This window comes from Pongo abelii, chromosome 12, assembly GCF_028885655.2.
Source record: "Pongo abelii isolate AG06213 chromosome 12, NHGRI_mPonAbe1-v2.0_pri, whole genome shotgun sequence".
Taxonomy (NCBI): domain Eukaryota; kingdom Metazoa; phylum Chordata; class Mammalia; order Primates; family Hominidae; genus Pongo; species Pongo abelii.
The window spans coordinates 34,637,759-34,658,988 of record NC_071997.2 but is presented as its reverse complement, the minus strand read 5'-3'; positions in this window follow the sequence as shown (position 1 = coordinate 34,658,988).

The following is a 21,230-nucleotide window of genomic DNA, read 5'->3' as shown; positions in this document are numbered from 1 at the left end:
CAGGGTGGACACACCGATCTCGGCTCTGGGAATGAGGAGACTGATGCTGAATTCCCCAGAGAGCTTGCTCTCTGGTGAAATGAATTACTGAATCATTTAAACATAGGCTCCAAAGGAAAAAAAAGTCAAAAAAGAAAGTGCCCAGGGAAGCACGAGTCATTTAGCTTTTGATCAGTGGATGAACTGATATGCTTTAGGCCAGGGACCTGTCTGTCAGCCCTGCATGGGCTGAAAGGACCACACAGGCAAACGAGTGGAAGAAAAGCAGAGAGGGAAAGTGGGTGGTGGGAAGGGAGGGCTCCTACCAGGCGAGGCTGGAGCTGCTCAGAGTGGATTCCCAGGGGCTTTTCTATCCCAGTGCCCTGGGAGTATGTGCTGGGACCAGCAGGAGCCAAGAAGTGCGAGGATGGCAGTGAGGAGGCTGCTTTTGTCAGGGATCACAGCAACAGCTCCTTCCCAACTATTTCCGCCTGAGACCCTGCAAGAGACATTTTTACACTGGCTTATGTGTAGGAAACGGAAGCAGTTTTGGCAAGGATGACTTCTGCCAAAATGGTCTCTTGAGGTTTTTTCTGCCAGCACAAGCTTGGGAAGGACACGTGTGTGTGTGTGTGTGTGTGTGTGTGTGTATGTGCACACACATGTACTTGCTTGTATGTAAATGTAAAATTGCATGTATCAGACCAGGTGCCCACTGTGTGTCCATTCCTCATGCAGACTGACCCCTCAGTCCACCTCACCACAACCCTGAGAGACCCCATCTCAAAGATGAGCCCATTGAGGCCAGGAGGCTTGCAGAGTGGGGGTGGAATTGGAGTACAGCTTGGTCTTTAAAGCCCATGCACTTTCTACTTATCCATTCCAATGCTCCAGGGTGAGGCCAATCTTGTCATTTAGGAGGCACCTGTTTTATGCTGAAGGTGTTGAGGTCCATCAGAAATAGCACAAAGCTTGGCCTTCAGCCTCTGAAAGAATTTTCATCTCACTCCCTTTTCTTGTCTCAGTGTCCCAGGTGTTTTGTTTTTTAACTCACTCACTATCTAGCTGCCTTGTCAGTTGGGTGCTGTTTCCTGATCCTTATCTGACTGGGAAAGGGTAACAGACATGTGACCCTGCAGTTGTGCCATGACACTCTGTCACAGCTGCCCTCCAGCAACACAGATAATTCTCATTGTCCTCCAACTTTGCTGCATGTTATGGTCTCCTGGGGATCTCCAAGGAAGGCTCCCTGGGGGACAGCAACATGCAGCCAACATTGAGAACCTGTGCACAACATCACAAACCTGTGCTTTCAAAACATTTGTTGAGCATCTACTCTGTGCTACGCACTTGGGAGGTAAAGATGAATAACTTTACTACTGTCTACACCAAGAGAGGGGAAAAGCTACAAAATGCAAATTGCAATGTTTGTCACCTACTTGCTTCACAGGAACACTTTGAATGAAAGCATTTTAATCTTATTAAATGTGCATCCAGGTCTTGTTCATCCATGATGATGAGGAACAGGGGTACCATAAATGAGTGATCTCCAGATAATTTAGGCATCTTATTGCACCATTACTTTTGACCTCCTGCCTTGTCATAGCTTCAACAAAAGCTGGTGACATGCAGCAAAATGGGCTCATTTGAGCCTCATCTCTATTTTTCTTGCTCATCCTTTTGTGGAGATGCCAAGGAGGAAGGACTAGATTGCCCAAAAGGTGGGCAGCTCCTGAGGGCTCACAGAGATTGATGGAGCTACCATCTGTCAATCAAGATATCCTCTAAGTTCTATTTACTTCCAAGGAAATAATCACAATGATAAACAAAGGGCTGCTCGTGTGAGGGTTTACATTATATTATCACATAGCTCAATTAGACTACATTTTACTACTGATAAAGTCAAGCCACTGAGCTCAAAGAAGAACACTCAAGATTGATGGGAACTGACCATATTGTGAAGCTCAGGCTATCTGCAGAACCCCTGTATATGATGAGATCGTGGATGCACACTCCGCTTCTGGTTTCAGTAATACTCTGACGGGGCTTCTCCATGCACTGGGCTTCTCACCTCTACCGATCTGTCTCCTTGCTTCTGCATTTGCACAACTTGTTCTGACTCACACTGGCTCTGTGACCTTTATTTCCCCCTTTCGAAATTGAGTAAGTTTCCCTAATTCTCAGGATGATAAGTAGATTAAATGAGATGAAGCAATTAAAATTGTTCAACACAGCACCCAGCCCCATGCCTGAGATCTGAGCTCACAGCCAGCATACGCTCCCATCTCTTCCTTGTGAGTTTTCTCCCTCTGGACTTTAAGAACTGAGGAAACTCAAGCTTCTGATTGTTTCAAATGGCAACAGATACATAACTTGTTCCACTTCTTTCCATTCCTTAAGACATTTATAGAAAAAAACAAAAGGCTGATTGGCAATTAATTAGTTTTTTGAGCATGATGACATTTAAGGAATTAAACTAAGGGCATCAACTCTTTTGTTCAAGACTTCAGCTGAGAGACTTAAGTTGTCGTTTATTTAATGTTCAGCGCGCTTCTGGGACAGAATTACAAAATGGCACCTCAACAAAAACATCAACATTTTGAATCTTGAGTTTTACAAACAGAAGCAATATTTCAACAGGATTTCCAGCTGGAAGGCAAATACCCAGAGACCAGGCTTCCGGAGAAGGAAAGGGGGGATGAGCTGAGAAAATTTCAGCAGAACCTTTATTCATGAGCTTCGAGGCTGGCAGGAAACGGAGCACTAGGACTGAGGAGACCTGCCGTAGGTCTCCCATTTAACAGGTGAGCCAGTTGAGGCTCCACCCTGTGGTGCATGGCTGGGAGCATCCAGGCAAGAGCAGGCAGTTGGTTCAGGAGGCCCTCAGTCCAGAGGACAATGCAAGAGGAGCCTGGGTTTGTCCTTGGGCCGTCTTCTGGGGGGTGCCTGAGGCATCAGCAGGACATGTGAGAGGGGATCTATTAATCTTTTGATCATGAGTCCACTCCACAGAGAAGAGCCTCTTCCAATTCCCAGGTCTACCTGAGTGGCTGCACATGTAAATAGAATGGCTATTTTTGTTAAACAGAGCTTAACTATTTCTGAAACAGCCATTTATTTGTGAAGACTATTTTATGTTAATTTAATTATAAGAAAATTGAAAAGTGTAATACATAGCTAAGCCCTTAAGGCCGGTTAATCTATTTGGATTGTAACAAATATAATTTTTATTAGCTCAGCCTATTTGGATGGTAACGAGTATAACCTTTTCATAGACATTACAGACTCTGAGTTATGGTCTATTTTTATGTAAAACCAGCCTTGAGTAGAATTAAAAAAGAGTTCTTTTATCTGTCATTGTGTTATGGAATCATTATATTAATGAGTAGAATCTGAGCCATTCCTATTATCTTAGAGTGGAGCTCATGTCTTCTCTAGGTGTGATTGGAAAAAAAAAAAAAAAAACCCAGGTAGTTATTAGAAAAATGATCAGCCTTATGGAGAGGTAGGATATTCTCAATCCTCCCTTGGGTAAAATATGTTGATTTTTTAAGAGGGAAAGTTAATCCTTTCTTCCAGCCAACCACACTACTTATCCAGAACCTAACTCTCTTAGAACATAGTTGAGTACTTGGAAAGAAACAATAGAAAGAGACCCCGAGGGGTCAAAACTGTGTCGCAAAGTCTGAGCTCCACAGAAGCACTTTTCGTTTGTTGAAGGGTGACTTATTTTACCTGGTTTCCCAGCCCTTGACAGATAAGAAATGTTATAACCAATGGGGTAAAAGTTTCCTTGTTAACATATTCAGCAGAGTCAAAAGCACAGACTTTGGAGTCAGACTGATCGTGTTCCAGTATTAGCTCTGCTGCTGACATGGATGACCTACATGCCTCAGTTTCCCTTTCCATAAAATGGTGATGATTCAAGTGCCTCCCTCAGACAGTTGCGTGAGAACTAGGAAGTGTTAATAAGTGTAAAGCACTTTGAACAGCTCCTGGCACATAGAAAGCCCAGTGTAGGTGTTAGTATTCCATCATTACCACACAAATGAAGATGGCATTATGGGTGCTTTCCTTTTCCAAAATGACATTTTATTTTACAGGCTCTGGTGCTCAAGTGGCATGGCAACATGGCATATTCTTGAACTTTTTTGTGATATCATTTTTTCTGGCACTATGCTAAAATGATTTCAAAATGTATACATTTAAAAAAATTAATGCAAAGTTTAGGAAAAGGTTAGTATATTAAGCTGTGGGTACTTCATAGCTGTGTGTGAGGCCTGAAGCTAAGTAGTTTCAGTATTGGGTGGGTGTATAGTATTTCATGCAAACCAGGAAAACTTTGAGACTGAATGTGGGCCTACGGATAATTATTCCACAACTATCCTTAGGCTCACTGGGATATGGTATCATGTTGAATATTTACCACAATTCCAAAAGACAGGCAGTGCTATGTCTATTTTGTATGCGAGGAAACAAAAGGCTTAGTCTCAAATGCTATGCCCAATGTCACACCCCTAGAAGGAGTCCAAGTCAGAATTCAAATGCAAGTTTGCTCCACTTCATTGTGCCTGCCTTTAACTGCTGGACTTTACTGCCTGTGGTAGTAAACTCAGGCTTCTGTAACAGAAGACCACAGGCTTGGGGCTTAAACAACAGAAACTTATTTCTCACAGTTCTGAAGGCTGGGAAGTTCATGATCAAGGTGCTGGCCAGTTTAGTTCCTAGTGAGGCCACTCTTGCTGGCTTATAAACAGTTATCCTCGACCAGGTGTGGTGGCTTATACCTGTAATCCCAGCACTTTGGGAGGCCGAGGCAGGTGGATCACCTGAGGTCAGGAGTTCAAGACCAGCCTGGCCAACATGGCGAAACCCCTTGTCTACTAAGAAATATATATATATATATATATATATATCAAAATTAGCCTGGTGTGGTGGTGAGCGCCTGTAGTCCCAGCTACTCAGGAAGATGAGGCAGGAGAATCGCTTGAACCTGGGAGGCAGAAGTTGCAGTGAGCCAAGATCCTGCCACTGCACTCCAGCCTGGGTGACAGAGTGAGACTGCGTCTCAAAAAAAAAAAAAAAAAAAAAAACCCAAAATCAAACAAACAAAAAACTAACAAAAAAAACCCAGTTATCCTCTCGCTGCGTCCTCACATAGTGGAAGGAACAAAGAAGCTCTCTGGGGTCTCACAAAGGCACTAATCTCATCCATGAGGGTGCCATCCTCATGGCCTAATCACTCCCCAAAGGATCTCCCTCCTAATACCATCCTGATAGGGGTTAGAGTTTCACATGTGAATTTTGGGGAAACATAAACATGTAGTCCAAAGCACTGCCCTTTGCCATTATGAATCTGTTTTGATTTACTCAGAGCTTTAGTTGAGACTAAAATAGCTGCTTGTTTATTTAGTTCCTTCTCTGATGTGTAATAATTCAGAAAGTCTAAGTTAAAGTAATTCGGTCACATAAAACATGATTTTTTTCTTCGTTCATGAAAATGTTGAGTAAGAATTTTACTAACCATAACTTCAAGAGGATTGTACAAGATTTCAGGAGACACTGTTTATGTAAGTAAAACTTAAGTTATTTGAATTAGACATTCAGGAGTCTTTTATATTGGTCACTTTGTCGGGTCCTTCTTGTTTTAGAAACAACCAGAAGGGCATATATCTCCTCAGTGTACACTAGGGACAAATGCTGGGCCATATTTCTGGTATTTCTGGGCTTCCGTAGCTTTGCCCACCCACTTGGGAGTTGGAATCAGGGCCACCTCTTCTGAACTAGATTCATTTATTCATGATCATTTATTCAACAAGTGTTTTTTTTTTTTTTTTTTTTTTGAGTCGGAGTCTCGCTCTGTTGCCCAGGCTAGAGTGCAGTGGCACGATCTCAGCTTACTGCAACCTCTGCCTCCTTGGTTCAAGCAATTCTCCTGTCTCAGCCTCCTGAGTAGCTGGGAATACAGGTGCACACAACCATGCCCAGCTAATTTTTGTATTTTTAGTAGAGACAGGGTTTCACCACGTTGGTCAGGCTGGTCTTGAATTCCTGACCTCATGATCCACACACCTCGGCCTCCCAAAGCGCTGGGATTACAGACCTGAGCCACCGGGCCTGGCCCTCAACGAGTGTTTTGTGGTCTGTCACTCGGTGCCAAGCTCCATACTGGACTCTGACATCAGAGTGGTGAACAAAATCGGTCAAGGAAGTCTTTTCTCATTCCATTAATTGTTCAGGGACCAAATGTGTTCTGAGACTTCTAGGCAGAGAACAGATCAGTCTAGTAACTGGGTGACCAACAATTGCAGTTTGCTCAGGACTGAGTGGTTCCCCAGGAGGACATTCATGGCTGAAACTGAGAGAGTCCAGAACAAGGAAGGGCTAGTTATAACTAGTTAATTAGGCTTACTTGGAGTTCTGATTCTCTGAAAGGAAACTAGTAACAAAGATTCTTTGCATACCCAAGCTTTAGGCAGACTGTAAATACCCATCTGTGCTCTTCCATGTAAAATCCAGTTTTAGCAAGAACCTTGCTAAGTCATTTTAACAAGAATCCCCCACCATTGACACCTGATTAAAATTTTTCACTGTGCAGTTTTGCTGTCTGATCGCCTTGGCCTGCCTTCAGCAGGAATCCTGTCAGGTCTGTTCAGTCAGTACTCTCCCCAGACTTGGTGCCATTTTCTGTTAGTATTTTTCCATCCTTTAACTCCTGCTCCTTGGCTATATAAATCCCCTTCTCCCTGCTGTATTCAGAATGGAGCCCATTTCTATAGTGGGGTCTCTTTTCCCTTGTTGCAATGATCCTGGATAACATTTGCCTTCACCACTTTAACTCCATTCTGGCTTTGGTTTTTGGGGGGAAGGGGAACTAACAGACATAAGCTAACCATGAAATTACGCCACACTATTAGGTTGGTGCAAAAGTAATTGCGGTTTTGCAATCAAAAGTAATGGCAAAAGCCACAATTACTTTTGCACCAACCTAATAGATTGGCACAATTTCATGGTTAGCCCACATCCATTAGCTCCACCTCTGAGCACCTGGGCTGACTCAACTTGCTTGAAGAGAAGAACTTCCAGGCTGTTGGATTGTCCAGTTCTGGGCCTGACAGTCAGTCATGAGAGGGGACTGGCTTCACACCTGACTCCTGGCAGGTCTGCACAGCCACAGTTCTTCTGAGTTCCAGGGCCCACACTCAACGCTGTTGCATGGCAGATGGGCTTTTAGGCAGAGGGTCATTTACCAAGCTCAGTCTGACCCTTGTGAGATATATAACTGGTTGCAGAGACTGCAGTGTTGGCGGCTGGGACAGGCGTGGGATCCACAGACTGCTCAGCTTGTAATCCTGCTCCACTCCTTTGCAGCCTTAATCATGGGCAAGTTCCATAGCTTTCTTAAGTCTGAAAGATGAGAATAGCAATAGCATGGTAGTCACACCTATTAATAGGGTACAGCGCAGTGTCTAACACCCAGCAAGGGAATCATGCTAGCATATGAAAACATTCCTGGCATTTGGAAGGTGGTTGTGGTACGAAAGAAAAGAACCAAGGATGATGTAGGTGGAGAAAACACAAAATTCTGTCTTTTATGAGGCATCATCCTAAGCAAAAGCAGGGCCTTGGGTATGGCCGAGAAACCTTTGCCCCTCTTCCAACCAGGAGTCAGAGGCTACGTTGCCTCCACATTGCGTCAGGGCTTGACCATGGGGCTTGCTTGTATTTCTAAGACACTGTGAAGTGGGGCACAAATGGCAGCTTGGCAAATGCATGCGTGGAGGTTGCCTTGCGGCAGCCAAGGCAAAACCCAGGATTACATAACCAGGAGACAGACTGAGCAGTCAGTGGACGGGGCCCCCAGCCCACTGAAGTTGACTGAAGAGGCCCATATGAGCTCAGGTGAGGCCAGCTGAATTATCCAGAAACTCATGCAATTGTCAGAAATTACACATTGTTCTTAGCCCCTCAGTTTTGATGTGGTTTGTTTCATTTTTACTCCGGCCCAGACATTTTAATTTTTGTGTTATTTTATTTTATTTTATTTACTTGCTTTTAGAGGAGGGATCTCACTGTGTTGCCCAGGTGGGTCTCAAACTCCTGACCTGAAGTGATCCTCTTGCCTCAGCCTCCCAAAGTTCTGGGCTTACCCATTTGACCCACCGTGTTGGTTTGTGCCAGGCATTTTAATCCTCACAAAAGTCCTGGGAAGGTAGGTGTTCTTAGCCCTGCTCTACAGATCAGGATTGTTCTCAGAAGCAGCAGCACCCGCTCTCAGGGGTTGCACCTGGTCAGTGGCTCCCCCTGCCAGGGCTTTCTGAGTCCAAATTAAGGTTTCATATTGACTCCCACTCTACAGAACTTAAGATGTTTTTACTTAAAGAATCTCCCGTAGGTCAAACCTGTTTTTATGCTGGTGAGTGTAATCTTTTTTTTTCCCTTTTCTGAAAATACCAAAGCAATTTAAAGGTAATTTTCTCAGTAGTCATCCTAGGTACAATAAGGAGAAGTGAGTATTACTCCACAAAAGTCAATAGGATATTTTTAAAAAAATCACTGCTAAATGAACATAGGGTGTCTTCACAAGGTTCCCCAAAGGAGCACTGGCATGGGATGTGGACAGAGTCTGCCCATCAAGGTGGCCACTCCAGGGTGCCCATTTTATCATAGCCTGGGGCCCACAGACTTCTCTGTCAAGGGCCAGATGGTAAACATTTTAGGTTTTGCTTGTCATGTGGTCTCTGTCACAACTTCTCAACTCATGCTGTTTTATTTGTTTTCTACTGGGTGCCCTCTCAGTCACTTTGTTTTTTCAACAAAGTACCACTTAGGAAAATGTTATAGTCTGAAACCACTTCAATCAGTTCTGGCTTTGTATGCTTATAGAGGTAAGGTGATGAAAACCAAGACTTTCTGTTACCCCATAGGTAGGCTTAAGAACTTTCCAATCATATTTTATAAACCCTAAAGTAAATGTACTTCTATGGGATGGATAAAATAAATGTTGGTCCTAATATTTTGTGGCTTAGGATCATGGATTAAAAAGGCTGCATCTCAAGCAAATCACAGGCACACCCTGTTTTAGCACGCTTCACTTTACTGTGCTGTGCAGATGCTGTGTTTTTGACAAATCTGAGGTTTGTGGCAACCTTGTGTCAACCAAGTCTATTGGCACCAATTTTCCAAATTTTTTTTAGCAATGAAGTATTTTTAAATTAAAGTATGTACATTTTTGTTGCTGTTTTCTATTTATTTTCACTTCTCTTTTAACATTATTTTTTATTAAAAAACTTCTGTGGATACATAGTATGTGTATATATTTACGGAGTCCATGAGATACTTTGATACAGGCATGCAAAGAGTAATCATCGCATCAGGGTAAATGGGGTATCCATCCCCTCAAGCATTTATCCTTTGTGTTATAAACAATCCAATTATACTTTTAGTTATTTAAAAATGTACAATTAAATTATTTTTGACTGTAGTCACTCTGTTGTGCTATCAAATACTAAGTCTTATTCATTGTTTCTATTTCTTTGTACCCACTAACTATCCCTACCTCCCAGCTACTACCCTTCCCAGCTTCTGGTAACCATCCTTCTACTCTCTGTGTCCATGAATTTAATTGTTTTACTTTTTTTTCTTTCTTGCTTGCTTTTTTTTTTTTTTTTTTTTTTTTGCGACAGAGTCTTGCTGTGTCGCCCAGGCTGGAGTGCAGTGGCACGATCTCGGCTCCCTGCAACCTCCGCCTCCTAGGTTCAAGCGACTGTCTTGCCTCAGCCTCTCGAGTAACTGGGATTACAGGCGCCCACCACCACGCCCAACTAATTTTTGTATTTTTAGTAGAGATGGGGTTTCTCCATGTTGGCCAGGCTGGTTTCGAACTCCTGACCTCAGGTGATCCCCTCTCCTTGGCCTCCCAAAGTGTTGGGATTACAGGCGTGAGCCACGGCACCTAGCCTAATTGTTTTAATTTTGTAGCTCCCACAAATAAGTGAAAATATCTGAAGTTTGTTTCTCTGCTTCCGGCTTGTTTCACTTAACATAATGACCTCCAATTCCATCCATGTTGTTGCGAATGACAGGATCTTATTCTTTCTTATGGCTGCGTAGTACTCCATTGTGTGTAGGTACCACATTTTCTTTTTTCTTTTCTGTTTTCTTTTTTTTTGAGACGGAGTCTTGCTCTGTCACCCAGGCTGGAGGGCAGTGGTGTGATCTTGGCTCACTGCAAGCTCCGCCTCCAGGGTTCACGCCATTCTCCTGCCTCAGCCTCCTGAGTAGCTGGGTCTACAGGCCCCCACCACCACGTCTGGCTAATTTTTTTTTGTATTTTTAGTAGGGATGGAGTTTCACCTTGTTAGCCAGGATGGTCTCAATCTCCTGACCCCGTGATCCACCCGTCTCAGCCTCCCAAAGTGCTGGGATTACAGAGATGAGCTACTGTGCCTGGCTGGTACCACATTTTCTTTAATCATTTGTCTGTTGAGGAACACTTAGGTTGCTTCCAAGTCTTGGCTACCGTGAACAGTGCTGCAACAAACACGGGAGTGGAGATGTGTCTTCGATATACTGATTTCCTTTCTTTGGGGTATATACCCAGCAGTGGGATTGCTGGGTCATATGGTAGCTCTACTTTTAGATTTTTGAGGAACTTCCAAACTGTTCTCCATAGAGGTTGTATTAATTACATTCCTACCAACAGTGTAGGAGGGTTCCCTGTTCTTCACATCCTCACCAGCATTTGTTATTGCCTGTCTTACTGGATATAAGCCATTTTACCTGGGGTGAGATGATATTTCATTGTAGTTTTGATTTGCATTTGTCAAATGATCAATGATGTTGAGTGCCTTGTCATATACCTGTTTGCCATTAAATGTCCATTCAAATCTTTTGCCCATTTCTAAATCAGATTATTAGTTTTTCTCCTATAATGTGGTTTGAGCCCCTTATATATTTTGGTTATTAATCCCTTGTCAGATAGGTAGTTTGCAAATATTTTCTCCCATTCCGTGGGTTGTCTCTTCATTTTGTTGTTGACTATTTCCTTTGCTATGCAGAAGCTTTTTAGCTTGATATTGTCTCATTTGTCCATTTTTGCTTTGGTTGCCTGTGCTTGTGGGGTATTGCTCAAGAAATCTCTCCCCAGACCAACATCCTGGAGAGTTTCCCCAATGTTTTCTTGTAGTAATTTCATAGTTTGAGGTCTTAGATTTAAGCCTTTAATTCATTTTGATTTGATTGTTGTATATGGCAAGAGATTGAAGAGACGGTCCTTTCCACGTAGTACATTGTTTTTTGAGACATAGACTACAGTATAGTGTAAACATAAATTTTATATGCATTGGGAAAGCAAAAAAATTTGGGTGACTCATTTTATTGCAATATTTACTTTATTGTGATGACCTGGAACCAAACCCACAATATCTCCTAATGTGCCTGTGGATTTAAATGGAGGTGATGTGCATAGCCAGACGGATTTAGATTATTTGAAAGGTGGTCTGTCTAATGATGGCAAATACTTTGATGAAGAGCTTGAATCATTTTTCTTTTCACAAAATGTGAGGTTGAAAAAGAGTCATATTTCTAAATTAATATATCATTTCCTACAAGTGATTTGTCATATAAAGAATTCTGATAATGATACCTATTTCATAAGGTTATAAGAATTAAGTGAGATAGTGAATATTGAGCAACTAGGGGTTATAGAATAAATATTAACATCTATTCTTTTTCTTTAATAATGGAAGCAACTATCTGAGAGAGACATCAGTTCAATCTAGTGTTTCAGCCAAAGGATCAGTGTTCCATCGGACGCAATTTGAGAATCCCTACCATGATGGTTCATTTTATGTGTCAACATATTTGAGCCACAATAAAGAAGGTTGCCATCCGTAACGTGGGTGGCCCTCATCCAATCAGCCAAAGGTCTGACTAAGAACAAAGACTGACCTCACCAGAGTAAGCAGGAATTCTTACTCTAATATGGTAACTCCAGGAAGAGTTACCATAACTCTTCCCTGGGTCTCCAGCCTGCCAACCTACCCTGCAGACTTTAGATTTATCAAGCTTCTGAGACAGCCAAGTATAAAGGGGTCCCTGGGGAACCTCTGACCAGCCTGGGAACTGGGAGGAATATGCACTGGGGTGGAGCCTGGGGCAGTTCACACCGTTTGCAGGGAGGAGGAGCCTGACCCCTCCTCTTCCCCAGGTAGCACCTGGGATTCAATCTGCGAGGTGGGAAGTGCACTAGCAGTACTCTGGCTTTGTAGAGAGTCCTTGTTTCTCTTTTTTTCCTTTTTGCCCGATAAATTCCATTTTTCTTATCCTTCAAAGTGTCTGTGAGCCTAATATTTTTCACGGTTGTGTGAAAGGGCTCTGTTTTCGGCTGAACTAAGGAGAAAGTCCTACACTTCCATAATCATGCAAGCTAATTCTTTAAAATAAATCTCTTTATATATACAAGTCCTATTTGTTGTGTTTCTCTGGAGAAGCCTATCACAAATACCTTGTAGAAAACATTTTAAGAGCAGATTGGGCTAAAGAGAATTAGGAGGAAATAATGGAGAGAGTGAAGAGAAAAATCAAACTTTGGAGAAGGAAATGATTTCTCTGTGTCAAACAGTCTTGATGAGATTCTTAATTCCTGTTAGAAATAATTAAATTATATTTGGCTGTGGCCTGCTGGATCTATGTACTCTCTGTTGAGCTTGCCCATGGTCTTATTATGATAATCAGGCCGATGTGATGAAAAGACAGTTGTCCTTCTCTGTGAACCTAAGCTCCTGGCAGGATTTACTTGTGTGTGTGTAAGAGAGGAAGAGAGATGTAGGCAGACAGAAAGAGAGAGATTATTTTAATATACACAGAAGGGAAGTAGAGAGGGTGAGGGGGGAAATGAAGGAAAGTTTTAAGTTTCATCTTTCCAACTTGAAAACCATTGTGGGAAGTATTACTGTCCTTCAAAGGAAAAAGAACACAAACTTGAAAGGGGACAGGATATGAAAAAGAAAGGGTGTGATGGGCTGTTGAGTGGAGGAGGAAGCTCACCATATGCAGAGCCCTGAGGGAGGGGTGGATAAACAAAGTGAGGGGAGGCTTCCCTTCCTGGAGGCTAGAGAGGACTCAGAAGGGGTGTCTGGGGAAGGTGAGTACAGACAGCACTCCATTCTTGAGGGCACCAGGGACACAGCCAACTCTCCACAGATGCCCCAAATATGGAGGGGCCACATGTGGAAAGAAAGATAAACTATGAAAGCACTTTTTATTGGATTCACAAAGACCACAAGTTTTGAGGGCGGCTTGGGGGAGAAATGCGAAAAAAGACATTAAGGATTTAGATTTATAGAAAAAGGCACGTGAGGTGTTGAAAATCAACTGAAAGTCCGATATTACCACTGCCGAGCAGCTGCTCTAGTGGAACATTTGGAAATAAGACTAACTCTTTAAACAGACTTTGCATAAGGATGTGTTATGGGAATTTTGGATAGAAGCAAAAGAGGAAATAATACTTAAACTCAAGGTGGAAGACAGTGAGCGAGGGACATGCAGAATTAGAATCCTTTTAAGTTACTTGGCTTATGTTGATGTTGAGAAGTAATCTCCATGCCCATATTAACAGTTAAAAAATGGGCAACGGAGGCAATGGATAAATACAGAAGTACTATTAATCAAGGGGAGAAGTGGGATTGGTGTGTGTTTCAAACAATGCTGACACCTTTCAATGAAATTATACATCGACCTTTAAAAATTATTTAAGTGTAATAAAAGTGAATGGTTGACCATCTTTCCAAATTCTCCAAACCAATCTAACTCTATAAATTCAATGCATCCTCATTGATTGTAAAATCCTGATATTACTGTATAGAAGAAAGCCAGAACAGAACTACTGGGGAGCAGGCATGAATATCAAGAGGCTAAAACCTGTCACAAGGGTGAGTTAACACTGAAAGGGAAAACAAAATCCAGCTTTTTCCGTGCTTACTGATATTTAAAATTTTTAAATCTCAAAGTAGCACTGACATTTTATTTTTAAAGCAGCAAAGGTGATTTCAGCCTAACACTGCTGGGGGCAATCTGGCTCATCACTGTGCAAGTTTCAGAAAAGAAAGAAAGAGAAAAAAGATGAGAATGAAAGGGTGGAGGAAATTTCTGCACTGGGTGCATCCTTTTATACTAAAGCCTCTGAAAACATGATAGAACAGAATCTACTTTTAAAGGTGAGCCACAGCATGCACAAGCCGTCCCAGGAGACTTCCTTCCTTTCTCACTGAAGGTCCCATGCGAGGGACATCCGTAATGCCATGTTTGCTTCAGGGCTGATGAGGAGAGCGGCATCCTGCTTGGTGGAGACAGTGCTCGCCTGTTACTCCCGGCATATATTGTGAGGCGATTTTAATTAAAGCATTTGAATGCTGGCAGGTCAGTATTGTTAGAAGGGATGCCTGATTAATTGCTTACTTCTTTGTCACAGCTATAAATGGGATGTCGGGAGGGTACGTGTTAGAATCCAAACAATTCCCCCTAGAGTGGATGAGTAAATGGACTCAAGAGCAATCAGTTCCTTTCACTTGGAATGTGAGATAGCAGAAAAGCCAAAATTGCACTGGTCATCAAGTGATCCCATTTAAAGATGCTATAGGTTAAAACTGCTTCCTAGTGATGGATGGTGGGCCGGGGCAACGCTTTATGTGGATGGCACCAGCTCCAAGGTACAGGGACGATTCAGCAGGTAGAGAACTCTGCTCTCAGCCAGCCAAATTAATAAATGTGCAAATTAAAAAGGATGTCAGAGTACTAAAGAAACATCTGCTAACCAAAGTAAAAAAGTAATGATGATGATGATAAATAGGGAGAGACAAAAGGGATTTCTGCTTCAGGCCAATTTCCATCCAGCTGCACCCCACTGTAAGGAGCCCCTGAGACTCTCTCATTGGTCGTGCATTCAGAATGCTATCTTTCAGCGTCCAGGTGATAGACTTTTATTTGGACTATTGACACCTGAGAAATGTATTAGCAGACACTGGCAACTGTCCCAGTTCACTCTAACTCAAGGTTCCTCAAATTTGGCATCCTTGACGTGTTGGGCCAGTGATTCTTTGTTGTGGGGACTGTCCAGTGCCTTGTAGGATGTTCAGCAGCACACCTGGTCTCTAGCTGCTGGATGCTGGTGTCCCCTCTACTTCCCCAGCAGTCATTACAAACAAAAATGTTTCCAGACATTGACAAGTGTCACGCAGAGGGCAAAATTGACCCTTGTTGAGGACCACTGCCCTAGGTCAACTTGCTGAACCACAGTATTTTCCATTGTAACATCCGTGGGTGGACAAACAATATTTATAGCAGCACAATGATAGGGGGTAGCCAGTAAAGGATTTATTTGCAATATTTCCACATGGTAAGCAGTCAGGGTTGAATTGCATCTAGTGAGCCATACATTACATATTATAGTTGCAATTGATAAACCTCCTAGAAAATTCAAAATGTTTATCTTTTAGAAATTCAGGCTCCTGTGCACACTCCTACACACGGTTTTCTATTTGCAATGCTTCCTTTTTGCTTCCTTCTGCAGGAGATTTGGAACTGAAGTTATGTCTTCTTTTGCAATGAGATGCAGTTTTGGTTTTCACTAGGCAATCCATCAATGAGTTTTTTCATGACTTAAAGCAATGAAAAAAAATCTCGTAGCTAAATACTGTGAGCATCCCAAGATCTTCCCCTTGAACTTCCTGTTTAGAAACAATGTAGTCATTACTAATTGTAATTACGTCCCGAATCTCTGCAACCAGCTGTCTGTGCTTTTCATTGTTCAAGGAGCAGGTGAAATCAATACTAATTTTTGGAATTTACACAAGTCACCTTGGAAAATTTGGTGTGATTATTCTCCATGACAGTTTGCTTTACCTAGGTATTCATTTTCAGAAAATGAATTTTTCTATATGACTTTGTTTATAATGGCACAAGTTATAATTGGTATCTAATGATAGAATTGTCACTTTATGAAACAAGAAGAAGGCCAGATGAAGTGCAGTGGTTGATAAATATTTGAGATATTATATTTTTTATATTTCCCATTGCCAAAATAAAACTTGGCCATTATTTCTATAAATAAGAGTAAGTCTATGGTCCAATTCATTTAATACAATAACTTCTTTAAAAATATACTGTAAGTACACCAATGGAATCCTTCTCTTTTGTATAGTTTTCTAGCTATTTTCAGCTTAGGTAGTCAACATTAGGAAGAATATTGATATGTCAAAACCCATGATGAATAGACACAACAATCCAGACCCAATCCTCCAAGACCCCACAACCTGGAACTCACACAAACACACATTAGGACTCTTCAGTAGATTTTAGAAGTTTCAGATGAAATCTTAAAGCCTATCAGAACCTTTCTCTAATCAAGAATTTCCTTCTGCAAAATCATCCCCACCTCTTCAATATTAAATAATTTGAGAAACATATCCTACCTCCCCAAGATGAAGTTTTATATTTAGCATATCCACTACAATATGCTTAATTCTAAATCAAACATGACCAATTTTGAATCAATCTTTTCTTCTACCTGGTCATGGGTGTGTTTCCCAGCACTTACTCATTTCATTGAGCCACCTTAATATTTATCTTATAATCTCATAAGAAAAACAGCTGATGAAAACAGCCTGCCAAGGTCCATAATATTTGCAGGCTAATTCCTCGACCCAGACCAATTTAGCAGCTTATGGAAATTTGCACAAGATTTGAATAAGCAGCCAAACTTCAGGGTACTTGCCCAAATGCAATCTTGCCATCTTTTTAAATTTATACAGCCTTAACAGAAACCAGACAGTTCTTCCATCTTAGGTTACAGAGTAGTGAAGGATGCCAATGCCTTTATTAGACAGATTCTGAGTACCCTTTGTATAGTATAGGGATACTAAAATTACACTCTTTTTTTTCAATGCACTGTGCATAGATACGTTGAATATTCATTCATGAATATAAATGTACATTCAGTTTCGAGATCACAAAAATTTGGGAGAAATTACAATTCAAAGGAACTGCTGAGGAAATCAAAGAGTCACAGAACTTAAAAGCACCTTGGAAGATCACCTAGAAAATTTCCCCTCCCATTTCAAAGGGAAAACTGTCTCCCATTTTTAGATTCTCTGGTGAGGAAGAGCCACTGACCTCTTGACTGGCTCTGTGGCATTGGATGATCTGCTACTGCTGTGATCTAAGAACATTCCTGTGACACTCATCCTCTTGTAAAGATGGAGAGAAATACCAGGTCTTCCATGGCTACTGTTACATTGTATTTATTGTAGAATAACTACACAGTCAAAAAGCACTTGCACTGATTGGTTATGGGCCATTACTGGCCAGATAGGGAGCTAGGCATTGCAAAGAACACAGAAAGAGCTGTACAGATGTGGGTCAGTGACCACATAACCTTCCATCATGCTGACTGATGAAGAAAACTATTTTTGTCTATTGTAATTAAATGATGATGTGAGGTTAAAAGAAAGGTATACTGTTCAATAAATGGATCCTAGGTCAGATAAATGCCTAGGAGGGCTGAGGTACATACCAAACATGAGATCTAATGTAATGAACTTAATATTCTTACCAGAAAAAAAAAATACACGCAATGTTATATGAAAAGGAAGCACACAGTTCACACCTGAGCAACCAAAAAGGGGCAGAGGGTTCGAGGTCAGTAGGATGGGGACTATTAAAGATTATGGGATGGAAGACAGAAATGAATGGACCTGGAGGTGGATCATGGGCATGTGCAGGCACATGAAAAATAAGCCTTTACTTAAGTTGTGTGTTCACACTTTTGATACAGGTGGCCAATTTGATGTGTCGGAAGGAGACCTGAGTGAGTGTGAGAACACTTGAGTTCCAGCAGGGCTGTCACACTAACAATGTGACTTTGAGGAATTTCCTTTACCACTCAGCTTCTAACTTAATGCAGTGAACAATGTGATACCAGCTGTCCCTTTCTGCCGTAAATCCCGTTATTCCTTATACAGAATGTGTCTGACTTGGAATGAATATGCAATCATTAAAGACACGCATGCTCTCTCTGAAAAAACCCAGCTGTAGAAGGAGCTATATAAAAATCCTATCAGTAAAAATCAGGACTGCAGTGGTGACCATCTATTTTTTTTCTTTTTTTGAGACGGAGTCTTACTCTGTCCCAGGCTGGAGTGCAGTGGCGCGATCTCAGCTCACTGCAACCTCCACCTCCCCAGTTCCAGCGATTCTCCTGCCTCAGCCTGGCATTACAGGTGCGTGCCACCATGCCCAGCTAATTTTTGTATTTTTTTTAGTAGAGGCGGGTTTTCACCATATTGGCCAGGCTGGTCTTGAACTCCTGACCTCGTGATCCACCAGCCTCAGCCTTCCAAAGTGCTGGGAATACAGGCGTGAACCACCACATCCGACCCTAATTTTTAAAATTTCACATGCAAGAATGTATTATAACCACATCTCCAAGCACTGTGTTTGGATAATGTTGATTTATTAGTACAGTAGAATTCCACTAATTAGCACTAACGACAGGGGAACCCATTGTGGATTATAGAATTTTGCAAATTAGTGAGTACATGAATAAACAATAAAAATCAGGAGTCCTGAACTGCAAAAAGTCCTTTTCCACTTATTTTGACAAGAAAGTATTTAATGTTGATTATTTATTATAATTCTTCATCATACATTGCTAATGTTGGATTTTGTTAAAAGGGGCATTTGTGAGGATTAATGGGATGATGCATATAAAACATTTGGGCAAAAGGAGTAATACAAGTGTAAAACATTGGAATGATGGTAGCTAATGAGGTCATAGAGATAAAGGGGGGAAACTTCGGAATTTAAACGAGAAATGCAGGAGATAGCTGGAAATATTTGGAGGAGATTATTCGAATTGTGAGCTTGCTTGAGAATCAACAATACTTAAATATTAAATGACTATGAAAAACCAATCTCAGTTTGTGTTTTTCATTGAGGTATTCAGGTGATTAAATGCACTGTGTAAGCCACTGTGGATCATCTGTTTTCTAGGTGGCACTGTCTAGCAATAATAAATGTACTGAAATATGTAACAGACATGGAGTTCACAAATGAAATGGGGTAGAAACTATATTTGGAATTTTCTTCTATGAAGAATGTTTTACTACTCCTGGATTTAGATATTTGATATTTTCTATTTAATTATGGAACTCTCCAGTGCATTTGAGACAGTGACCAGAATCAGGCGATATGCAGATTTTGTCTGGTAATGATCGATTGCATACAGAATCATGCTTTAGTGACCATGATTTAGGTACTGATATAATATCTGTGAATAAATACCAAAGCTGAAGAAGAGTCATTCTGCTAATTAAAAGCTAAAAGCATGCAGTTAGGAGTAAAATTTAAGGCTAAATCAGCCTTGAAATAGGTTTTGAAGGTATACGGTGGTAGGTTACAAAATTTGTCATCTCTAAGTAGATGGCATTAGATGATAAGAGCATAGCTCAAATTAAAGTCTTGCAACAAAAAGTTATTCAAACAGAGCTTGACCATGGTCAACTCTGTTCATTACTTAGGCTCATTCATTGGGATTCTGTGTAAGTTGTGGTAACTTACCTGCCAGTTGATGATGAAAGTGCTGTTTCTTAAAGCATCTAAAACTGTGCCGATCAAACTACACTTCAGGGACTCTGTGATTACAATGAATATTCTCAGCTTCCTGCTAGTCCACAATCAGGCAATTTATTTATTTATTTGAAATTTAGCAGCTGGTAGCCTTGATTTGCCAGAGAGGTAAATAGGCAAAAGAAAAGTTTCCAGAAATAATCGCAGTTGGGCATTCCTGAAGGGATGGAACTCAACATTCAGAGTCAGGGCCCAGGGAACAGAAGGGTTCCTATCATGTCTGTTGCTCTTTGCACCCAGAGAAGATGTCATGCATCCCACAAAACAGGGCAGGCAAGTTCACATATGCAAATAGACACATGAATACTTATTTTAAAATTTGGCCACTTGTGTTTTGAAACAGAGATGAGTCCATGTCTGTTTGATCTAAAATCCCAGTGAAAATCCTTGTTTGGTTTTGTGCCTCCCATTTTGAAGTGTTTGTCCTTACGCAAAATTTAAAAAAAAGAAAAAGATGTAGACTGTGAAGAGCCTTAGGTTTTGGGCATTCCCAGAGTTCTTGTGGCTTCACATGTGCACACCTTGGATCCAGGAAAGGAAAGGTCTTCGCTTGCCCCATAGTCCACTTTGACTCTCAAATGAGGCTTTCTTTTGATGATGTATATAACCCTATTTATCTCAGTTTTAATGAGGGTACTAATTTGCCAAAATTTTTGCATCTTTGATCTATTAAAAAAATCACTAAACATATTAAGATACAAAATGTAATTGATACTACACAGGTCACTTTCATATTAATAGATATAATCTGGAAATTATACGTGGGCTCTCAGTTCCTTTCTAAGCCAACGAACAAAAACAAAGCAACCATCATACAAATAAACAAAACAATATCCCAAAAAATACCATGAAAAAACTCTTACACATGTTTAAAAAGTCTTTTCATAAATCAGTGTTCTGTCAGCAAAAGGATATAATTTAAGCATTATTGTATCCTAAAAACTAATTGCTAATGAGTAAAAATGTAAATATTAGATGTCTTCAATAATTTTTTCACCTACTTTGCCATAAAGTCTTAAACTATTCTCTTTTTTGACTATGTGCAGTGATTTATAGGGAGATATGACTGTGAGGGCAGTTCCAAGATGGCCAAATAGGAACAACTCCAGTCTATAGCTCCCAGCGTGAGCAACGCAGAAGACGGGTGATTTCTGCATTTCCAACTGAGGTACCAGGTTCATCTCACTGGGCATTGTCGGACAGTGGGTGCAGGACAGTGGGTGCAGTGCATCGAGCATGAGCCGAAGCAGGGCGAGGCATCGTCTCACCCAAGAAGCACAAGGGGTCAAGGAATTCCCTTTCCTAGCCAAGGAAAGGGGTGACAGATGGCACCTGGAAAATCGGGTCACTCCCACTGTAATACTGCACTTTTCCGATGGTCTTAGCAAACAGCACACCAGGAGATTATATCCCGCGCCTGGCTTGGAGGGTCCTACACTCACGGAGCCTCGCTCATTGTTAGCACAGTAGTCTGAGTTCAAACTGCAAGGTGGCAGCAAGAACGGGGGAGGGGCGCCCACCATTGCTGAGGCTTGAGCAGGTAAACAAAGCGGCCAGCAAGCTCC